Below are 21823 nucleotides of genomic sequence, written 5' to 3'. Positions count from 1 at the left end.
CCTTAGCCCCAGTGACTACATGGAGCAGGTATGGTATGTGTATCAAGTTGGAAACACGAGGTAAGCTCTGTGATCCAATTTTATTGGCTACCTTGATTATGCAAGCGTTAACTGTATGTTTTGATTGCTTGCATATTTATTGGGCATCAAGGTGGAGATTTGTTGGGTTTTTGATACTCAATAAATCCCGAGCTATGATGTTAACATGGGTTAATATTATTTCACAGGCATAGGCCGATGAATGAAATAAGTTCAACAACCAAGTCCATGAGCTACACCCGACCCAATTGTATTTCCTTATGGATGGCTTGAATCTTGACCCGTTTACCCTTTAATGGCCCAACTTAAAGCCTAACCCTAGAGTATATATTTGGCTATAACCCTAGCCACTTTCTAATGATGATTGTGTGATTTTGAGGGAAGAAAAAGTGAATCCCGGTTGCCCCCCTTTGTGTGAGAAAAAATGTCTCCAGAAGTGTCCAGAACGCTTGTATAACGTGTGCAATTGGTGGTTCTTTCATATTATACCTTTGTGGTGTCTTCTCCTAACCTTTGTGGCCACAAATCATCATCAATTCTTGTCCTACATGGGTAAGATTGAATAACAACCAAGGTGAATCAATTGGTTGTGGTTTGTAGTCGATTAGACTGGTTGTTGGTTGATAAAAGTGCGTTGGACTGAGCTCGAAAATCACCGATTTGAAGATCTTTCAAGAGAGCTTCTGCATCAGTCATCCACCTTTCTATCCCAGCTCCTACATCTACCTGGGGTAGCCATAATAATATATCTTGATTTCGTACTGATTTAGTTCAAAACAATCGTTGAAATTTGCTCAACTTCTACAACTGTTGTGTCTGCATACTCTCTTCAGTGATGCACAATTAATATTTTTCACTATCAGCATAGCCACCAATCAAGGAAATCCCTACAAAAAGGATCCAGCAAGATAGATTGTACATTTTCTATATCAATCATATTCAAATTGAATTACAGGATTCATATGGTCAAAAACAAGTTCATTGAAAGGGGAAAAAACAGCATGTGAAAAGATAAAAGATTGAATTTACATTAGCACATGACGTATCAAAAAGCTTCTTCGAACCACATTCAAAATTGAACCAACTAGTCCCAGATAGAAAGCTTCCTCGTCCATTCATAAACCACTCGATAATCAAGACTACGCTCCCGCATAAACAAGGGATATTCTCCAAGGTTAGGGAAAGTTACATTAATAAAATCATATAGCACCAGCAGCACAAAACATTTGGATTTAAACTGTGGCTCACATAACGTGATACATTCATCATTCTAGAAACATCCATGGCTGAATACGTAAACATAGTTGGAGAATATTAGTGATTAATCTCCCATTTCATCCATCTCTCAGCAAAACCACTTTGGTAGACCAAACAATCACCTATCATCATAAACATCTCAGCTTATTCTATCTAGATATATATTTTGCCAGAACTAAACTGAGAACGGACTGGACCAGCTAGTCAGATCAAGTTCTACATAAATTTTATAAGGTTTATAGAACCAAGAATCATCGTTTCGTGTCTGGTTTTTGGTTCTCCTACCTAGAACTAAAATAATTAGTTCACCCATTTTCTCTTCTTTTTTTTCTTTTTTTTCCTTGTGATACTAGTCATTGGTATAAGTTATTTTGCTGGATCCTTTTAAAGGATAATGGAATGCAAATCTCATCAGTTCTTTAACCACTAAACTAGGGGTCCAGCAGAATGAACCATTTAGAGATCGCAAAATAACCCACTCGCCCCGACCGTAAAAAAAAAAAAAATAATAATAATAATAATAATAATCATAAATGGATTAGTCTTTCTTTATTTATTAGTTATTCTTTGGTATACTTTTGTATTCACATTTTTCTATTTCATTAGAAATTCAAAGGATTGAAATTCCAATGAAATTCTAGACATCATTTTCCTATGTCATATGAGAATTACAAGAACAAGTACTTTTCTATATTACATGAGAGAATTTTAAGAATGATACTTCTTGGTCCAAATTTGACTGAAAGCAAATGAACTCTGCACTACACAAAGCTTTAATGTTTGGTTATGGAATTATGGTATATGAGGATGGTGGCCTACTGCTGTCCAATAATAAATAGTTTTGAATGAGAATATAAATTTGTTAAATTCTTGTGAAAAAGGAAAATAAATATTTAATAAAGCAACAACTAAAAATAATTCTTATTCTTTTTCTGATCTCATTTGAAAATGAAAAAATAAAAAAGACAAATGGGGCAAGCCACCTCCCTGCCCCCATCCCGCCCCAAACCCGAGCCACTACTATCTATAGAAACATTGCTTGGAACTTAAACCATCATACCTGGGTCGCCATTCAAGACACGCTCACATTAAGAAAAGCTCTACAGTTAAAGACTACATAATCTTGTAGCTTGAGGTAAAGAACTCGATCACCATTCGCTGGTTTAGTTTATTCGAAGACGAAAAACTAAAGAGGTAGATATGAGCTAAGGAAGGTTAGCAACATATCTCTGAGTGACGCCTCCTTTTCTGCGGCCTTTTACTTCTAAAATCTCTTAGCCTATAGTACTCCTGCCTCCACGCCTTACAGCACCTCATCCACACAAAGGCATATGCCTCGTGTCCCTCCCTATATTTAGATGTGTGATAGATCCAAGAACATCACGCACATGCTAGCCAACGTTGACCCAAATTATCTAAAAGCATTGAAACTAAGAGTCTTAGCACGGTAAGTTTTTCTTCTTCGTATGTTATGTATAGAAATAAACATATATATTCAAATCCATAAGACCTGATAAAAATTCTTATCTGGGAATATGTTTATAGTGAGATTTTATTTTTTATTTTTTGTCTTTTTGCATAGAAATTGGATTTCTGCTTTTCATCCAAAAGCGATAGATGATTAGTAACAAAGAAATGGCAAACATTAATAATCCATTTGCACAGCTCAACCATATCTGTACTACTTTATAAAACTTATTTTCACCACAAACAGTAATGGGTCCAACTGTGATAGATCTAAATCAATATTCAAATTAAATTACAAGATTACATATAAGACAGAACTAAGTCTATAGCAAGAAATATGGGTACGAAACAGATTGCCAAAAGAGGGGAGATGAAATGTACCTTTTAAAATGCTTCTTAGAACCACATTCAAAACAAACCTAGTTACAATATAAAAAGCTTCCTCTTCCATTTATCAGCCACCCCACGCATATACACAAGATATTCTCCATAGCGTACGGCATAAGGTGAGGAAAAGATTCATTAATTATTATTCTTGTCCACCACCAAACTCATACTACTCAAACTCGGTCCAGATCCTCCTCCATTTTCCCAAGAAACCACTCGCAAACAACCATTTCTCGGGAACTTATATAGAGGGTGTTTGACATCCATTTTTATGGAAAAATGAATTTTAAAATATTAGATTGATAAAGAATGTGTGGATAAAAAATAAGAAGAAGTTTCGATTTACCTATAATATTATTTTAATGAAGAATGTGTAATTAAAAAGAAAAGAGAGAAAAATGTATTTTTTGATAAAAATGAGAATCAAACAGGGTGATAGTTATATATGGTGTCCACAAGGACAAGATTTCAAGACACACCACATTAAAATGAGCTAATGCCAGATCATCTATCATGTAGACAACAGACTGCGTAATCTTATGATTCAAGGTAAAGAAAAAATAAAAAAAACCTCCTTCCTATGTGCATGCCTCCTACTTCTAACATTTTCGTAGCCTCCACATTTCTGAGAACCTCAACCACACAAAGTCATATATTTCAAGTGGCCTCCCTACATTTGGATGTGATAGAACTAGTGGCAGACGCTGGGGGTGGCATGGGGGTCATATGACCCCCCAATTTTGGGGCAAATCTTTATTTTTCTTCACCACCAATGATTTTTTTAGGTTTTTGCCTCAATTTTTTTGTGTCATTATGGAATACCAAATGAAGTAGAAATATTTTATTCTTAATATCATTTCGAAGTGCTTATGACCTAATTTTCTATATCGTCAATGATGCGCAAAACGGAAAACCGTAGCAAATTTTATGACTTGTCAAAGTAGACTATTCCAAATTAGTATTTCAAGAATTTTGATAATGAACTAATTTTAAAAATTCTACGACGAAAGTACACTAGCCGAATTCAAAATTGTCTACGTCATCTCGTAACTCGTTTCGAGAGCTACATTATAGATATATTGAATGGTCCAAATAGACATCGAAAATAGTTAAAATTACGTCAAAGTTGCATCTTAAAAAGATGTGTCTAATTCATCTTTTTTAAATATATATATATATATATTTCAATTATTTCATTAACATTTATTATTTTTATGCAATATAATTTATATCACTTTATTAGAAAATTTACACGGGGTATGACATAAAAAAATTTCAAAATTTTACATCCAAAAAATTCAAACTCCATGTAAATTTTTAGATGGAATAAATTTACATGGGTATGATTTATTTATTTTTTGGATGTAAATTTTCGAATATAAAATTCCTCATAATTCTTTTACAAATTTGATTGAGCCCTCTGACTTAAAATATATGCGTCCGCCACTGGTAGAACCAAGAATGTCACTTGCATGCTGGCCATGTCGAACATGATATTGTTTGGACCACGTTATATAAAGGCATCACAACTAAAAGTCAAAACTTGCCTTGTATGCCTTGTGGAAGGAAACATAAATATTCAAACTCTTGTAGACTTGTTTCATGTATTACACACGTTTGTCTAGGATAAGTATGTCCTTTTACTAACATTTGTTGGAGGTAAGGCCTATAGCCCCCTCCTAAGTTTTACTTTTTGTGAATTTTTAATACAACACGCAATCACAATGGGCTCTAATAAAATAAATAAAGTGAAAATTACACAATCTAATACATTTAAAGATTCCATTTCACAAATCATATACAAAGTTTACTCTTTCAAAAATCATATTTCTTTTTATTAATTAATATATTCAAAAAATAATTAATTAATTTACCTACACAATTCAAACCCTACATTATTTCACCCTCAATTCCCTCTCTCTATTCTAACCTCTCTAGCAGAATTCTCTCTCTCTCTCTCTCTCTCGGAAACGATGCTGTCGGAACGCGAGGCAGTAGCGTCGCGTCACATCGCTGCACGAAGCGAACTGTGATTTCTTCCTCTGATATGTACCTTTACAGAGTTTTTGGTGTTTTGTTGGTGACTGATTGTGTTGTGAATGTTGCAGTGTTGGTGGCGATTCAATGGTGGGTTGCGGTGGTATTGTTACAAGTGGTGATGGTGGTGGCATAGGCATTGGGTGACTGTTCGGTGGTGGCACAAACATTGCGGTGGTGGTAGCAATCCGGTGGTTGGGTGATTTTTTTTTTAAATTTTTTAGGTGATGATTTTGTTGAGTTTGGGGTGTTTTGTTGGTGAATGTTGCTTTGGTGGTGATTCAGTGGTGGGTTGCGGTGGTGTTGTTACAGGTTATGGGGTGGAGATGGTGCAGAAGTGTAGGTAGCGACGGTGGAGGTGGTGTTTTTTTGGTTGTTGGAGTAGTGGTGGTCATTTGTGTTTTGGTGTTGTTGGGGATTTGGGTGGTTTTGGTGCTGGTGAAGCTGGCGGCGACAGTGGATTTGGTGAGGTGGTGGTTAGCAGTGCTGTAATGGATAGAAAGAGTGTTTGTGACCAATTGTGTTATGATCAGTAAATTGTTAATTTGTTATGATTCAGTGGTGGGTTGCGGTGGCCGAATCCGTGATCGTGACTAAATTTATAATATGTGACCTAAAAATTGTAACGATGACTTACAATTGATTAAGTTGTGACCAAAAAATCAATCGTGACCAATTAATCTAATAATTTGCAATGAATATATGAGTTGTGACCTATAAAGTTTTTGATTTGTGACCGAGAAATAAGTTGCGACTTAAAATTAATCCGTAACTAATTAATTTTTTGATCTTTGACAGTTGAACAAACTGTGACCTGAAATTTTTTTTAATTATAATCGTAAAATAATCTGTGATATAAATTTTTTGATTTGTGATGAAAAAATAATAAACTAGCAATTAAATTGTTAATTCGTGACCAAATTGTATAGATTTGTGACTAAATATATTTAATTGATAAAATAATTAATCAAATAATTAAATCATAAATAAATTTTAATAAAAATCTGATTTCTGAAGTTTGAAACTTGTTTTTCTTGATTTTGAAATATGTCATACTTAATCTCTTACTTATTAAATTTTCCCCTAAATAAATTCGAAGAAGTTTGTATAGAGAAACAATTGATGTAATGTGTAATGAAATAGAGATGTGAGCTTTCATGAATCTTTTGTAAAGAAAATGGACTTCTTCTACTCATCGAAAAAGGGGCACATGATTAGTAACTTTGAAATGCAATAATTATAAGTATCCATTATTCAAATTCCTTGCAATACATGCCAACATCACACAAGTTCATACAGTTCTGAAAAATCTACTAAAATATTTTTTCATCTACCGAAGGGATTTGTTGATGGCAATCTCTTCTCAGGAATGTCGTAAAGGATTCCTCCAAAATTACTGCTTCACAATTGATATTCCTTCACTACCTGCAATGCCATTAGCTGAGAACCAATAATGATAATCACATTGAACAGAAAAGAATATGGCAGTAATTAAATTATATTTATTTTGTCTACATCAAGATTCAAATTAAGTTATCGACCCAACCAAATTTATAAATAATGAATTATATATACAAACTAGCTTATGAAAAGATAGAAGATCGAATTTTCCTTAGCATAAGATGTCCCAAAAGCTGCTTAACTCGAAATTAAAGGACTCGAAAAGATTAAGGTCGTGGTTGGTTTGTCGTTTTTGGCCCATTTTCCGTTTTTGAAAACGCGGAAAACACGTTTGGTCCGTCGTTTTCAAAAATAACTGAAAACGCAAAACGACTTTTCATCGTTTTCAGCGTTTTCAGTTATAAATGTTGAAAACGCGAAAAACGGGCTATTTTCGGGGAAAACTAAAAATTGTTTTGAAAATGCAAATGGAAAATGAAAACGCAAACCAAACACTACCTTAGCTATTTACATATAGAAAGCTTCTTAGTCCTTTCATCAGCCACCCCATAATCAAGATTAAGCTCCCTCACACGCGGGATATTCTCCATAGCAAATAGCATAAGGCGAGGGAACTATACATTATTGTTATCATACAACACAAGCTGCACAACAACATTTGGAATTGAATTATGGCTCATGTAACATGCTAAATTTCTCGTTACACATACATTCATTTCAAAATCCAAAGGAGAGATTGGTGGATGTGCTGGGCAAACAAAGTTAGAGAATATTTTTAATAAACCCCCATTCCTCCCGCCTCTTAACAAAACCACTTGAGTGAATCAAACAAAAGATCTGTGCTTGTTGTCGCATGAGAACGACTCCAGCGAACTCATAAATAAAAGAGCCTGCACGAATCAAGTCCAACGACCTCACTCCCCAACCAGTCTTCCTTGACCTAAACACTTAGAATCATTTCCTAATCCCCATGTGACTCACACGATTCTGGCAAGTAAGAGGGCAATGACAATTCGGCCCACACTCAATAATCAATGATTTTCCTCTAACAAAAATCCCATTGATGTCATATGCGAACTCGCCTCCATTATTGAAACGAATAGCAGTGCTAAAATCAGGGAGGATGGAAAAGTTTCCAGCTAAAGAATTTGGTTTAGAGGAAGAAGGATGGGAGGTTGGGGGGTGGTAGAAAGTTAGGAGTTTGGTGTGAATTCGGCATTTGTAGGGCAAGAATAAGAACTCATTTCCATCTCCTCAATTTTTTGAAGAAAATCCTAAAGTTGGGGGGTGTGTGTGAGAGAGAGAGAGAGAGAGAGTTGTGCATGTGTATTTTCGTGAAACGTGAAAACGTAGACAGCGAGTTCTGGTAGAAATCGCTAAAAATAATATGGTGGAGAACTGGAAAAAACCTACGATAGTTCGTTTGTCATTGACCAAATTGAATTTTTTCGCGAAGATGTTATAACTTCACTCTTTTATATTTATATATAAGGGTGGTACTGATGAAAATATTGTTCAAAAATCAATATTAAACGAGTGTGGAATGGAAAAGGAACAAAAGTAGAATAAAAGTGAAAATCGGAGGCCAAAACTTGAACCATGTGACCACAAGGTACGGTCGCATGGTGGCATACATGGCCTAAAGGCCTTGCTTTAAAGAACCTATGCGGTTGCATAGGTTTACTCTATGCAACCGCATAGAGGGAAAATTAGCCGTTAGGCAATTTTCCAGTTTTGGTATTTGGCGGCTTTTTATTATTTGTTAACACCACTTCATGAAGTTACAGTCCATGCCTATATATATGTGATAGATGGACATTGTAAAATAGTAAAAATCATTACAAACATATGAGAAACATTATTTTCATTCCACAAAAATGATCAAACATCCTTTCTTCCATATTCAATTCTTCTCTCTTGTGTTCTTCAAGTTCGGGTAAAAAATCATTTGTGCTTTTGTGATTTTCTACAACAAGGCTTGATCAATCCTTCGAACCGTTTGCCAAGAGACCCTTTAAGCACCAAAATTGTTACCGAGAGGGGGCAAATATCGTCTGAGAACAGCGATATAATGTCGTGTTTGAGGCTTCATTTTCATTATAATTTTTTGTTCATAGCCATCTTCTTGATATTATCTATATCTTGCTTCTCCATTTTCCCCGGTGTTGAAAATTTTCCAACAATCTCAAACGATAGATATGCGACGGAGAATGAAATATGACGCCGATCAAGTTGATGGATCAAGATCATGGTCGTGTAGACCGTTTGATGGCACTAATTTAACGAGAAGGTTCGACTTGAAGAAAGATATGCTTTTATTCAAGAATGGAAAATAATGAATCCAGATTCATGATTTCGGACACGGTAATTATCATTTCGCATTCTCAAACTCCACTTTGGTAAGTCGAAAATATGTTTGATCCTCGCACATTGAAAAGGTATGTTTGTAAATATAATATGCATATTATCGATGTAATATGAATTTCGATTGCGCATAAATAGTCGCATGCGTTCTTAAAAATGTTCACGAAAGTGAAAAAAGGTAGAAACTATTTGATGGCCATATCACTTTATTCCAAGTTTGTATGCATGCTATTATACAGCATTGAATTGACATAAGTTGTCTGGATGTATGTTGGGTTCTCAGTCTGCAAACCGTATATATATTTTTCAATTGCATGATCCTGGTAACAAAAGGAATGCAGTGATCGCTTTATTATTTAATTTCATGTTTCATTAAAATGTGAAAGAGACTGCAAAAGTGCATTGTTTCATGCATATAATCACATTAGTTAATTGATAAGTTGGTTTAATTTTGAAAAGGTGCACGTGGTTCAATTATTAAATGGCAACTTTACATACAGAAGTTATTAAATGGCAACCTTTCATGCAATTGTGGTGGACATGTGAATATGAATTTGAGATGCCAACCAATCATTGTATTCTTTCATGTTTATATTGCTTCAGATTCAAGAAACAAACTTATCGAATTTAAGTTTTGTATTGCTACGTAATTATGAATGATTTCTAGAAAATTGCAGTATATGATAAATGGCAGAAAATTGCACTCCTTATTTGGTAGGCGTGTGCATGATAATAATTTCGATTTGAAAAAAATCTTTTTTCTTCCGGTTAATTGGCAAGTGGTACATGCTCAAATAACTATATCGGAAGATATGTGGAGATAGCAATATTATTATTATGAAAAGGCATGTTGGTCGTTCACCTATATGGTTAAATGGTTGAAGTTTTTGAAATGATATTGCACATGTTACATATGGAAAAATTCTGAAGTGTTAGAATTTTGTGAAAGGAATTATGTGAACTTTCATAATCATTTCTTCTATATAAATTGGAAAATTATATGTGATTGGTTGGAAATTATACTAACTTTGATTTATGGTGATAACCTCAATTAATTATGTACAATTAAATGAGATGATCTTATGCAAAAATGTGTTTGCATAGAAATGTGATTTTGATCAACTATGAATAAGGTGAACATTTACCTTACTATTTGATGTAATATGATGATATCTTGTGAAAGTGATAAATTGCAAACAATAGGAGATTAATATGCTTAGTTTCATTCGTTGTTAAATTGGACTTTAATCATGGAACCAATTCAATTGGTTTGTGCTTGAAAAGTATTAATGGTCTATGAGATGACCTTGATAAAATGTATGATCAAAATCAAAGATAGTTGGATTGAAGGTCATTGTGACTTAACAAACACTATCTAAAAAGTACCTAAACTTTCACGGGTATTTTCTAAGTTCAAGTATAATCCCAAATGTGGGAGTTAACACATTAATGAACTCTAAGTTCGAATATAACCCTAAATATGGGGGTTATCAATAACGCTTGTGAACTTATATGAGAAGTTCAAGATACAATATTACGAGATTACATAAGAATTTCTAATTAAGGAATTGTGGGGGTAACTTAATATAAAAGTTAAAGTTCCCTAAACCTTTTAATCATAGAAATATATCTATGAAGGAGAAAAGGTGGAAAACCCTTAATATAATTATAAGGATGGATACACTGAGTCTGAGGTAGATAAATTGGGTGAAAGCCGATTATGGCATTTGCAAAACAATTTGAATATTTAAGAATATTCATGCTATTAAAAATCAATGTAATGACTCAATGATGAGAAGTGAATACCCATGAATGAAATCAATAAAAGTGATTGACTAGTGTAATGATTTGATGGAAATCATCTAACATTGTTTTAAAAAATCTATAAAGCTTTAAAATAAAGCGAAGCTTGTGGCTTCATAAAAAGAGAATTCTTGGTGGTGACTAGTTGTGTCTATCAAATGAATCAATCATTGGCTAGCTATACTTTGATATGATACTATGTATCATGAAATAAAAAAATAAAGACATGAGTCTTAGACGTGACTTAATAAGGAAATTATCAAAGATGGAATAATTTCCATAAAGACGTAGCGGATCCTTTAAACCACTAAATAGATTTTTAGTGGCATCTACTTCGAGTATGATAGGGTTGAAACTCCTAAACTATAAAGGTCCACCAACGACGGTAATTCTACCTGTCATTACTCAAAAGGTAATCTGCGGGTTCAAAGGGTAACAACAAGTCATTCGATATGTGGATAGTTTCAACTTTATAAAAATCCGCAATAATTCTATCCTAATTAAAATAATGTCAGTTGTTACTGAATTAGGGTTGAGCTTTTGAGCTCTTAATGAAGTTCAGTGCTAAAACACAAGTATCTCTAAAAGTAACAAAGATACTGGAAGAACTTCACCTAAATAAACTTCAAGATGGTGCCGCCTCAATAGAGAGTTGAAGTTTCTCTCTCAAAAGTTTGTTGAAAATGATAAGCGCAAGGCCATATGAGCGCTAAGCAAGATTGAAGAACTTGAGAACATGTAATGCTCATGTGTGTGTCCTTACCGGTATTGTCACATGGAATAAATGGTTCAAAGCTTCATGCTACCTTCGATTCCGACTTTACTTTGTTTGGATTACATTATGGTTAGATTCAAATCGAAAGATATCTAATCCTTATACATGGGTATCGTATACTTTGAATATGAGATTTTATTGAATTTTGAATAAGTGGGGAATTGATGAAAATATTGTTCGAAAATTAATATTAAACGAGTGTGGAATGGAAAAAGAACAAAAGTAGAATACAAGCGAAAATCGGAGGCCAAAACTTGAACCATGCGACCGCAAGGTACGGTCGCATGGTGGTATACGGTGCCTAAAGGCCCTGCTTTGAAAGAACATATGCGACCGCATAGAGGGAAAATTAGCCGTTACACAGTTTTCCAATTTTGGTATTTGGAGGCTTTTCATTATTTGTTGACACCACTTCATGAAGCTACAGTCCATGCCTATATATATGTGATAGATAGACATTGTAAAATAGTGAAAAATCATTACAAACATATGAAAAACGTTATTTTCATTCCACAAAAATGATCAAGCATCCTTTCTTCCATATTCAATTCTTCCCTCTTGTGTTCTTCAAGTTCGGGCAAAAAATCATTTGTGCTTTTGTGATTTTCTACAACAAGGCTTAATCAGTCCTTCGAACCGTTTGCCGAGAGACCCTTTAAGCACCAAAATTGTTATCGAAAGGGGGTAAATATCGTTTGAGGACAGCGATATAATATCGTGTTTGAGCCTTCATTTTCATCATAATTTTTTATTCATATTCATCTTCTTGATATTATCTATATCTTGGTTCTCCATTTTTCCCGGTGTTGAAAATTTCCCAACAATTCTAATAAAACCTGATGAAGGTACCTTTTCCATCTACCAACAAGATATAAGATCTATGCAATATAATTATCTTTTATGTATCTCTTGCATGGAAATAAAAATAAATACTTAAACGCAAAACATGATCTAATCTTGTAGCAACTTCCTTGCCAACTTATTTTTCTTCACAGCATCATACAAACTCCTTGTTTTGTAGCATCATGAATAGATGGTTTTGTCAATTTGAAAAAGGTTATCTTTTATAAATAGTAATCATCTCATCGACATGTAGCTCGTAGGCACACACAAAGGCTTCGAATGCTAAATTTACATGAGGGTAAGGAGATAGTAAACAATAAACACAAAAAAATGGTTCCTTTTTGTATGCAACAAATTAACAACACAGGCGCTCCTTTATTCAAATTGAAAGAGTGAGTGAAAAAGGAGATGTTTTTCCTGCCCCTTTGGTTCTTTTTTGTTGTTATTAGTGTAATGAAAGAAACAAAAAATTATCTACTTTATGAAATTCAGATTCTCTTACATACAATCATGGAAATTTACTTAACTTCTACGACTGTGTTTTCCATACTTTCTTCAATGTCTCGATGATGCACAATTATATTCCTTCACTATCAGCATAGCCACAAATCAAGAAAATCACAATAAACACTAAGAGTGTGTTCGATTGACATGAAAAATATCAACTAGAAAAGAAAATATTTTCCATCTTTTGTGAAAAATAAAAACCACTTGATATGATCCAGGAGTTGAGCCCGACGAAGGTAAGTGCGAGACGAGACCCGTTGATAGTCGATGGCGGACCAATGACACGATCAAGGGCAAAGCAAGTGAAACAAGCGATGGGATTGCTCGTTCAAGAAACCATTGATGGAACCATGTTCGAGACTCAAAATGGAGCAACTTTCATGTTTGGGTCAAAGGCCGAATCAACTTGGATCAATTTGTTATCAAGCGACGAAAGCGGAGGCTGAAGATAACACCATGCAGCCGCACAGGCAAAACCACATGCGGCCGCACACATGCATACCGAAAACCAAAAGTGCAATTTCAGTTGAACCATACGACTGCATGGATTTACACCATGCGGCCGCACAAGCCAAAAATTTGGCGAATTTTCCAATTTTGGCAATTTTCCATATTTTGTTAGATTTTGATTCTTTTCCATATTTTGGAGATTATGCTCGACTTTTGCACAATTTTTACCTAGTTTTTAGGTTTAGTATAAATAGGAGTTTCCATTCAATTGTTAAAAACTTTTGACATTATTGATATTGAATTAAAAGTGAGGCGTATTGTCTTCTCTTCATCGTTCTTTATTGAACACTTCGAACTTATCAAGTGTGAACTTGTGGCGTTCAAACAACTGGATTTAATTCTTGGATTGCGTGATCAAGGGGTCTTTCAAGCGTCGTTCTTGTTGGGTTTTTTTGTTCGACTTTCTTTTGGGTTAATCCTAAACTCTTGGATTAATTTGGCTTTCTTGGGTTCGTCAATCTCATTGTGCGTTTCATAGTCAACGTTGCTACGGGATTCGCATCAGTTGGTATCAGAGCTTTGGCTCCAAATTAATTGAAGGTTATATCTTTTCTTTATTTGTTTGGGTCGTTAATTGTTCTTTCTTAGTTTTTCTTCATTATTTTTTTCTTTTCATCGTTTTGTTGAGTTGTTGGTAGTTTACTCACCTTCATTCATCAAGAAGTAAAAAAAAAGTACAAAATCGAACAAAAAAAAGGGTTACTGTACATTCGAGGTACTGTTCATCTCGAAGTATTGTTCACAAAAAATAAAAAAATATATATATATAAAAATTTGATATCATTGTTTGATTTTGTTTTTTTTTTACCAACAACAATTCCTATATCGTGTTTAATTTTTGGGATATTCAATTGGGTTCGAGTCTTTCATTCTTCTTTTGAGTCTATTCACATATTTGTGTCAAAACATTCATCTATTCCACTTATTCAAGTACTTTGAGTCTCGTGGTCTTTGATTAATATTCGGTTTGTTTGAATTGCCGGTAAAACAATTGATTTAGTTCACTTGGTTCTTTGAAGTGCTTGGAGGGAGACTTTGAGTGGTAAAATGCCGAGTGGTGAGTTTAATAGAGGGAAAAAGCCATAGTGAGTGTTTTCCGAGTGAAATCTTTGTGAGGTAGAAAAAAAATTGTGTGATATGATGTCGGAAAGAGAAGGTTCTAATTCAAGCCGAAATGGTAATGACAACAATACATCGGAGGACATGATAAGGAGGTTTGAAAGGGTACTTGGTGATGTTAGGGAGAAAGTGGATAGGCAAGGGGAATGGATGGTACAAATGGGTACTACAATTGCTAATCTTAGCCGGGGACAAGTGGAGATGTCTAATGCTAGGGGACCGGGTAGGCGTGAATCTAGGAGAGGGAAGGCGAGATGAGTATCATAGTGATGAGGATGATTTTGATGAAAATGACATTGATATGGGTCGAGTGAGGCATAGGAGCGATAGGATGGAAAGACAGGGTAGGAATAACTTGGGAGATGAAGTAGATGGAAGTTTGGGGAGTATTAAAATAACTATTCCGCAATTTAAGGGGAGAAGCGACCCGGAAGCATATTTAGAGTGGGAAAGGAAGGTTGAGATGATTTTTGAGTGCTATAATTATTCGGAGGAGAAAAAGGTAAAATTGACGGTGCTTGAATTGTGGATTACGCGATATCTTGGTGGGATCAAGTACTTACATCACAACGTAGGGGTCGGGAAAGGTCAATTAGCACTTGGGATGATTTGAAGATGTTGATGAGAAGGAGGTTTGTTCCGAGTCACTATTATAGGAAAATCCATCAAAAATTGCAAGGTTTGTATCGAGGATCGAAAAGCGTAGAGGATTATCACAAGAAGATGGAAATTCTTATGATTCGGGCTAATGTGGAGGAAGATCGGGAAGCTACCATGGCACGGTTCTTGAATGGGTTAAATCGGGATATTGCGAACGTTGTAGAGTTGCAACATTATGTGGAAATCGAGGACATGTTACATGTGGCAATGAAGGTCGAGAGGCAATTGAAGAGGAAGGGGATGTCTAGGCAACCGTTAGGTACTTCGACTCCTAATCCAACATGGAAATCGAAGTGGGATGACAATAACAAAAATGGGGCTACACCTAGAGGTAAAAATGATTGGCAAAAGCGCAAGGATGAAAATGCTAGCAAACCAATATCAAAATCGGAGGCACAACCGTCGCGCAATCAGGACATCAAATGTTTTAGGTATTTAGGAACGGGGCATATTGCTTCTCAATGCCCAAACAAATAGGCGATGGTGTTGCGGGATAATGGAGAGATTGTGAGCGATAGTGATGGCAAGTTTGATGACATGCCGACGTTGGAAGGTGTTAGTGAAGAAGAAAAAGTTGAAGGGTTGGTTGGGGATCTATTAGTCACAAGGCGAGCTCTCACTACTCACGTCAAAGCGGATGACTTAGAGTTGCAATGGGAGAACATTTTCCACACTCGATGCCACGTCAACAATACGGTATGTAGTGTTATAATTGATGGTGGTAGTTGTACTAATGTAGCTAACGTATCTCTTGTAGAAAAATTGGGTTTAACATTGTTGAGACACCCGAGACCTTATAAATTGCAATGGTTGAATGAGAGTAACGAGGTGAGGGTGAATCGAAGAGTGTTAATTAATTTGTCAATTGGGAGTTATAAGGATGAGTTAGTGTGTGATGTGGTGCCAATGCAAGCGGGACATATTTTATTGGGGCGACCATGGCAATACGATAGGAAAGCTACGCATGATGGGTACAAAAATCGATATAGTTTCATTAAGGATGGAAGGACCATTACTCTTGTGCCATTAACACCGGCGCAAGTCTATGAGGACCACTTAAAATTGAGAAGTGAGGAAGAGAAGAGAGCAAAAGAGTTAGAAAAAATGAGAGCAAATAGTGAGTTGGAGAAAAAGAGAGAAAATGTTGAGATAGCCATTAGAGAGAAAAAGAGAGAGCAATCACAAGAGAAAAGAAAGAGAGTGCCCCGAGAGAAGAGAGAAAACACGAGCGAATTTCTTTGCAAAAGAGGGTGATTTGAGGAGGGCGGTAGTTGAGAGGAAAGAGATGATCTTGTTCATTTATAAGGAATCACTCCTCAATTTTGAGGAAACTAACCCACCCCTCCCTAATTTGGCTAAGTCTTTGTTGCAGGAATTCGACAATGTATTTTCGGAGGATGCATCAAGTGGATTGCCGCCTATTCGAGGCATTGAACATCAAATTGACTTCATACCCGGAGCTGTCCTTCCAAATCGACCGGCTTATCGAAATAATCCCGAGGAAACCAAGGAGCTTAAAAAACAAGTGGAGGAATTGATGAGCAAAGGATACGTGAGGGAAAGCATGAGTCCTTGTGCGGTACCGATTTTGCTTGTACCAAAAAAGGATGGAACATGGTGAATGTGCGTGGATTATAGGGCTATCGACAACATAACGGTAAAGTATCATCACCCTATACCTAGGTTAGATGACATGCTTGATGAATTACATGGTTCTTGCATATTTTCTAAAATTGATTTAAAAAGTGGGTCTCATCAAATTCGTATGCGGGAGGGTGATGAATGGAAAACGGCTTTTAAAACTAAATATGGTTTATATGAATGGTTGGTTATGCCATTTGGACTCACAAATACACCTAGCACTTTTATGCGTTTAATGAATCATGTTTTACGTGCTTTTATAAGAAAATTTGTTGTGGTTTATTTTGACGACATCTTAATCTATAGCAAAAACCTAGGAGAGCATTTGGAACATTTAAAATGTGTGCTAATTGTTTTAAGGAAAGAACAACTATATGCTAATATTAAGAAATGCACGTTTTGTATGGATAGAGTTATTTTTCTTGGTTTTGTGGTTAGTGCTAATGGGGTAGAAGTAGACGATGAAAAGATAAAAGCTATTAGAGATTGGCCGACACCTAAAAGTATAACGAAAGTTAGGAGTTTTCATGGTTTGGCTAGTTTTTATAGGCGATTTGTGAAGGATTTTAGCACTATCACCGCACCACTCACGGAAGTATTTAAAAGGAGTGTAGGTTTTCACTGGGGTGATGAACAGGAACTTGCATTTAATACTATTAGAGGTAGATTGTGTAAAGCACCTGTTTTGGCATTACCAAATTTTGACAAAACATTCGAAATTGAGTGTGATGCATCAGGAATAGGGATTGGAGCAGTTTTAATACAGGATCAGAGGCCTATTGCATACTTTAGTGAGAAATTGAGTGGAGCTGCTTTAAATTATCCTACATATGACAAAGAACTTTATGCACTTGTTCGAACTTTGGAGACTTGGCAACATTATCTATGGTCGAAGGAGTTCGTAATACACACCGATCATGATTCACTAAAGCACTTGCGGGGACAAGGTAAATTGAACAAGAGGCATGCTCGGTGGATGGAATTCATTGAGACCTTTCCATACGTCATTCGGTATAAAGAAGGTAAGGAAAATGTGATGGCGGATGCGTTGTCGCGGAGGTACGTATTGCTAACTACTCTTGATTCTAAGTTACTTGGGTTTGAACATATTAAGGAATTGTATGAAAAAGATGTTGAATTTTCGGATATTTATTTGTCATACATAAAAGGGGCGGTTGATAGGTTCTTTAGGCATGAGGGGTATTTATTTCGGGAAAATAGGTTATGTGTTCCTAATTGTTCTATTCGGGAGTTGTTAATAAGGGCGGCACATAGTGGTGGATTGATGGAACACTTTGGGGTTCAAAAGACTTTAGATGTATTGAAGGAGCATTTTTATTGGCCTAAGAAGAAAAGTAATGTTGAGCGAATTTGTAGTCGATGTATAGGTTGTAAAAAGGCTAAATCTAAGGTTTTATCACAAGGTTTGTACACACCTTTACCTACACCTAGTGAGTGTTGGGTTGATATCTCGATGGACTTTGTTTTGGGTTTACCTAGGACTAAGAGAGGTCGGGATTCTATTTTTGTGGTTGTAGATAGGTTCAGCAAAATGGCACATTTTATACCATGTCACAAAACTGACAATGCCACGAATATTGCTGACTTATTTTTTAAAAAGAGATTGTGCGTTTACATGGGGTTCCTAGAAGTATAGTATCGGATCAGGATTTCAAATTTTTGAGTCACTTTTGGAGAGTTTTATAGGGTAAGTTAGGCACTAAGTTACTATTTTCCACAACTTGTCACTCACAAACGGATGGGCAAACCGAGGTAGTGAATAGGACTATGACACAATTGTTACGCACAGTAATTAATAAAAATTTGAAGAGTTGGGAGGAGTATCTACCATTTGTTGAATTTGCATACAATCAAGCTTTTCACTCTACTACGTCGTATTCTTCATTTGAAATTGTATATGGCTTTAATCCACTAACTCCTTTGGATTTAATTCATTTACCTGTGAATGAACATGGCAGTTTAGATGGCAAAAAAAAAGGCGAAATTAGTTAAGTCACTCCATGAAAAAATAAAAGCGCAAATTGAAAACAAAAGTAAGTTGGTTACGTCGCAGGCGAACAAAGGAAGGAAATGTGTGCCATTCGAGCCAGGAGATTGGGTTTGGGCGCACCTTAGGAAAGAGAGATTTCCAGAGCAAAGGAAGTCCAAGTTGCAACCGAAGGGCAATGGTCCATTCAAGTGATTGAAAAGATAAACGACAATGCTTACAAGTTGGACCTTCCAAGTGAGTACAATATTTCGGTTACTTTTAATGTATCTGATCTCTCTCTGTTTGATGCAGGTTCAGATTCGAGGACGAATCCTTTTGAAGAGGGAGAGGATGATATGATCCAAGAGTCGAGCCCGACGAAGGTAAGTGCGAGACAAGACCCGTTGATAGTCGATGGCGGACCAATGACGCGATCAAGGGCAAAGCAAGTGAAACAAGCGATGGGATTGCTCGTTCAGGAAACCATTGATGGAACCATCTTCGGGGCTCAAAATGGAGCAACTTTCATGTTAGGGTCGAAGACCGAATCAATTTGAATCAATTTGTTATCAAGCGACGAAAGCAGAGGCTGAAGACAACACCATGCGGCCGCACAGGCAAAATCACATGCGACCGCACACGTGCATACCGAAAACCAAAAGTGCAATTTCAGTTGAACCATGCGACTGCATGGATTTACACCATGCGGCCGCACAAGCCAAAAATTTGGCGAATTTTCCAATTTTGGCAATTTTCCATATTTTGTTAGATTTTGATTCTTTTCCATATTTTGGAGATTATGCTCGACTTTTGCACGATTTTTACCTAGTTTTTAGGTTTAGTATAAATAGGAGTTTCCATTCAATTTTTAAAAACTTTTGACATTATTGATATTGAATTAAAAGTGAGGCGTATTGTCTTCTCTTCATCATTCTTCATTGAACACTTCGAACTTATCAAGTGTTAACTTGTGGCGTTCAAACAACCGGATTTAATCCTTGGATTGCGTGATCAAGGGGTCTTTCAAGCGTCGTTCTTGTTGAGTTTTTTGGTTCGACTTTCTTTTGGGTTAATCCTAAACTCTTGGATTAATTTGACTTTCTTGGGTTCGTCAATCTCGTTGTGGGTTTCGTAGTCAACGTTGCTACGGGGTTCGCCTCACCACCTCTACCCAAAGAAAATATTTTCCTTAAAAATAAGGAAAATTAGGCATATTTTCAAAAGTTAAAAAATGTTTTCCATGGAAAAAAATAGCAATCAAACCTCCAAGTAGGAATTTGGGTGGATAACTGATATTTTCCATGAAAAATAAATGTAATCAAACACGCCCTAAAGGATACAGCAGGATACATTGTAGTTTTTCTTTATGAGTCATATTCAAATTAAATTGCAGAATTCATATTGGCCAAAAATAAGTTCATAGCAGAGGAAAAAAAACGGCCTGTGAAAAGATAGAAGATTGAATTTACATGAACGCATGATGTGTTAAAAGATTCTTAGAACCACATTCAAAACTGAACCAACTAGTCATAGATAGAAAGCTTCCCTGTCCATTCATAAGCCACCCTGTAATCAAGTCTAAGTTCCCCCATAACATGGGATATTCTCCAAGGTGAGGGAAAGATACTTTGCAATGATCATATAGCACTAGTTGCATAAAACATTTGGACTTAAAATGTAGGGCATGTTCGGTAGTGATTATGAGAATTGATTTTTTGACTGCCAGAAAGAAAAGTGAGTCCCGTCTGTAAGTGAAGAAGTAAAAAATAATGGTTGGAATAGTGAAATAACTATTAAAAAATTGATTTTTTTGTATGAAAAATTGCTACCAAACGGGGGCCTAACATGATACATTCATCATTCTAGATAAATCCATGGCAGAATACAAAGATCTATGACTGTGCTGGGTAAATATAGTTGAAGAATATTAATTTCCCATTTCACCCATCTCTCAGCAAAACCACTTGGATGAACCAAACAATCACCATTCATCATAAATATCTCAACTTGTTCTCATGTGAGAACAACTCCCATCATACTCACAAATATAAGAGCCAACTATGATCAAGTTAAGGACATCACTCACCAAACCAAATCTTTGACGTCCTTATAGTCTCTAGACATTTTGCTAGAACTGAATTGAGATCGGACTGGACTTGCCAGTTGGGTCAATTTCTACATAAATTTTATTCGGTTCATAAAATCGAGAACTGTCGTGTCTGGTTCTTGGTTCTCCCATCAGAACTAAAAATAACTAGGTCACCCATTTTTCTTCCTTCTAAATATAGATACTTTGTCATTGGTACAAGTGATTTGTTGGATCCTTTTATGGATAATGTAATGCAAATCTAATCAGTTCTTTAACCACTAAACCATCGTGAGGACGAACACTCAAGAGACATCCACATTAAAAGAGGCTCTACAGACATCAGACTATGTCTTGTAGCTCGAGGTAAAGAATTAGAGCAACACTTGTCGGTTTACGTGACGCCAAGACGAGAAAAACTAAAGAGGTAGATATAAGGGAAGTTGTGCAACATTTCCATGAGTGCTGCCTCCTTTTATACAGACTTTTACTTCTAAAATCTTCTTAGCCTATAGTACTCCTGCCTTCACACCTCTCAGCACCTCATCCACACGAAGGCAGATGCCTTGTGTCCCTCCCTATATATGGATGTGATAGATCCAAGAATGTCAAGCATGCTAGCCAATTTTGACCCAAATTATCTAAAATCTTTGAAACTAAGAGTCTTAACATGGTAAGTTTTCCTTCCCTATATGTTATGCATAGAAATGAACGTATATATTCAAATCTATAAGACTTGATAAAAAAAATTTATATCTACTGCTAGAGGAATATGTTTATAGGGAAAAATCGTTGACAAAACGTGCAATAAATCAAAGTGTCTCCCTTCATGAATTTTGTTTGCATAGAAATCGGACTTCTGCTATTTATCCAAAAGGGACATATAATTAGTAACTTAGATGTGGCAATCATTAATAATCCATTTGCTAAGCTCAAC

General features: G+C 35.8%; 1 pseudogene; it reads right to left on the bottom strand.

Moving 5' to 3' along the window:
- Window positions 1-6580: 6580 nt before the first annotated feature.
- Window positions 6581-20924, bottom strand: LOC111391639 (annotated as a pseudogene).
- Between the last annotated feature and the right edge of the window lie 899 nt (window positions 20925-21823).

This window comes from Olea europaea, unplaced genomic scaffold (genome assembly GCF_002742605.1).
Source record: "Olea europaea var. sylvestris unplaced genomic scaffold, O_europaea_v1 scaffold810, whole genome shotgun sequence".
In the NCBI taxonomy this organism is placed as follows: domain Eukaryota; kingdom Viridiplantae; phylum Streptophyta; class Magnoliopsida; order Lamiales; family Oleaceae; genus Olea; species Olea europaea.
The sequence above is the reverse complement of the archived record's forward strand: the minus strand, read 5'-3'. Positions and strand labels throughout refer to the sequence as shown.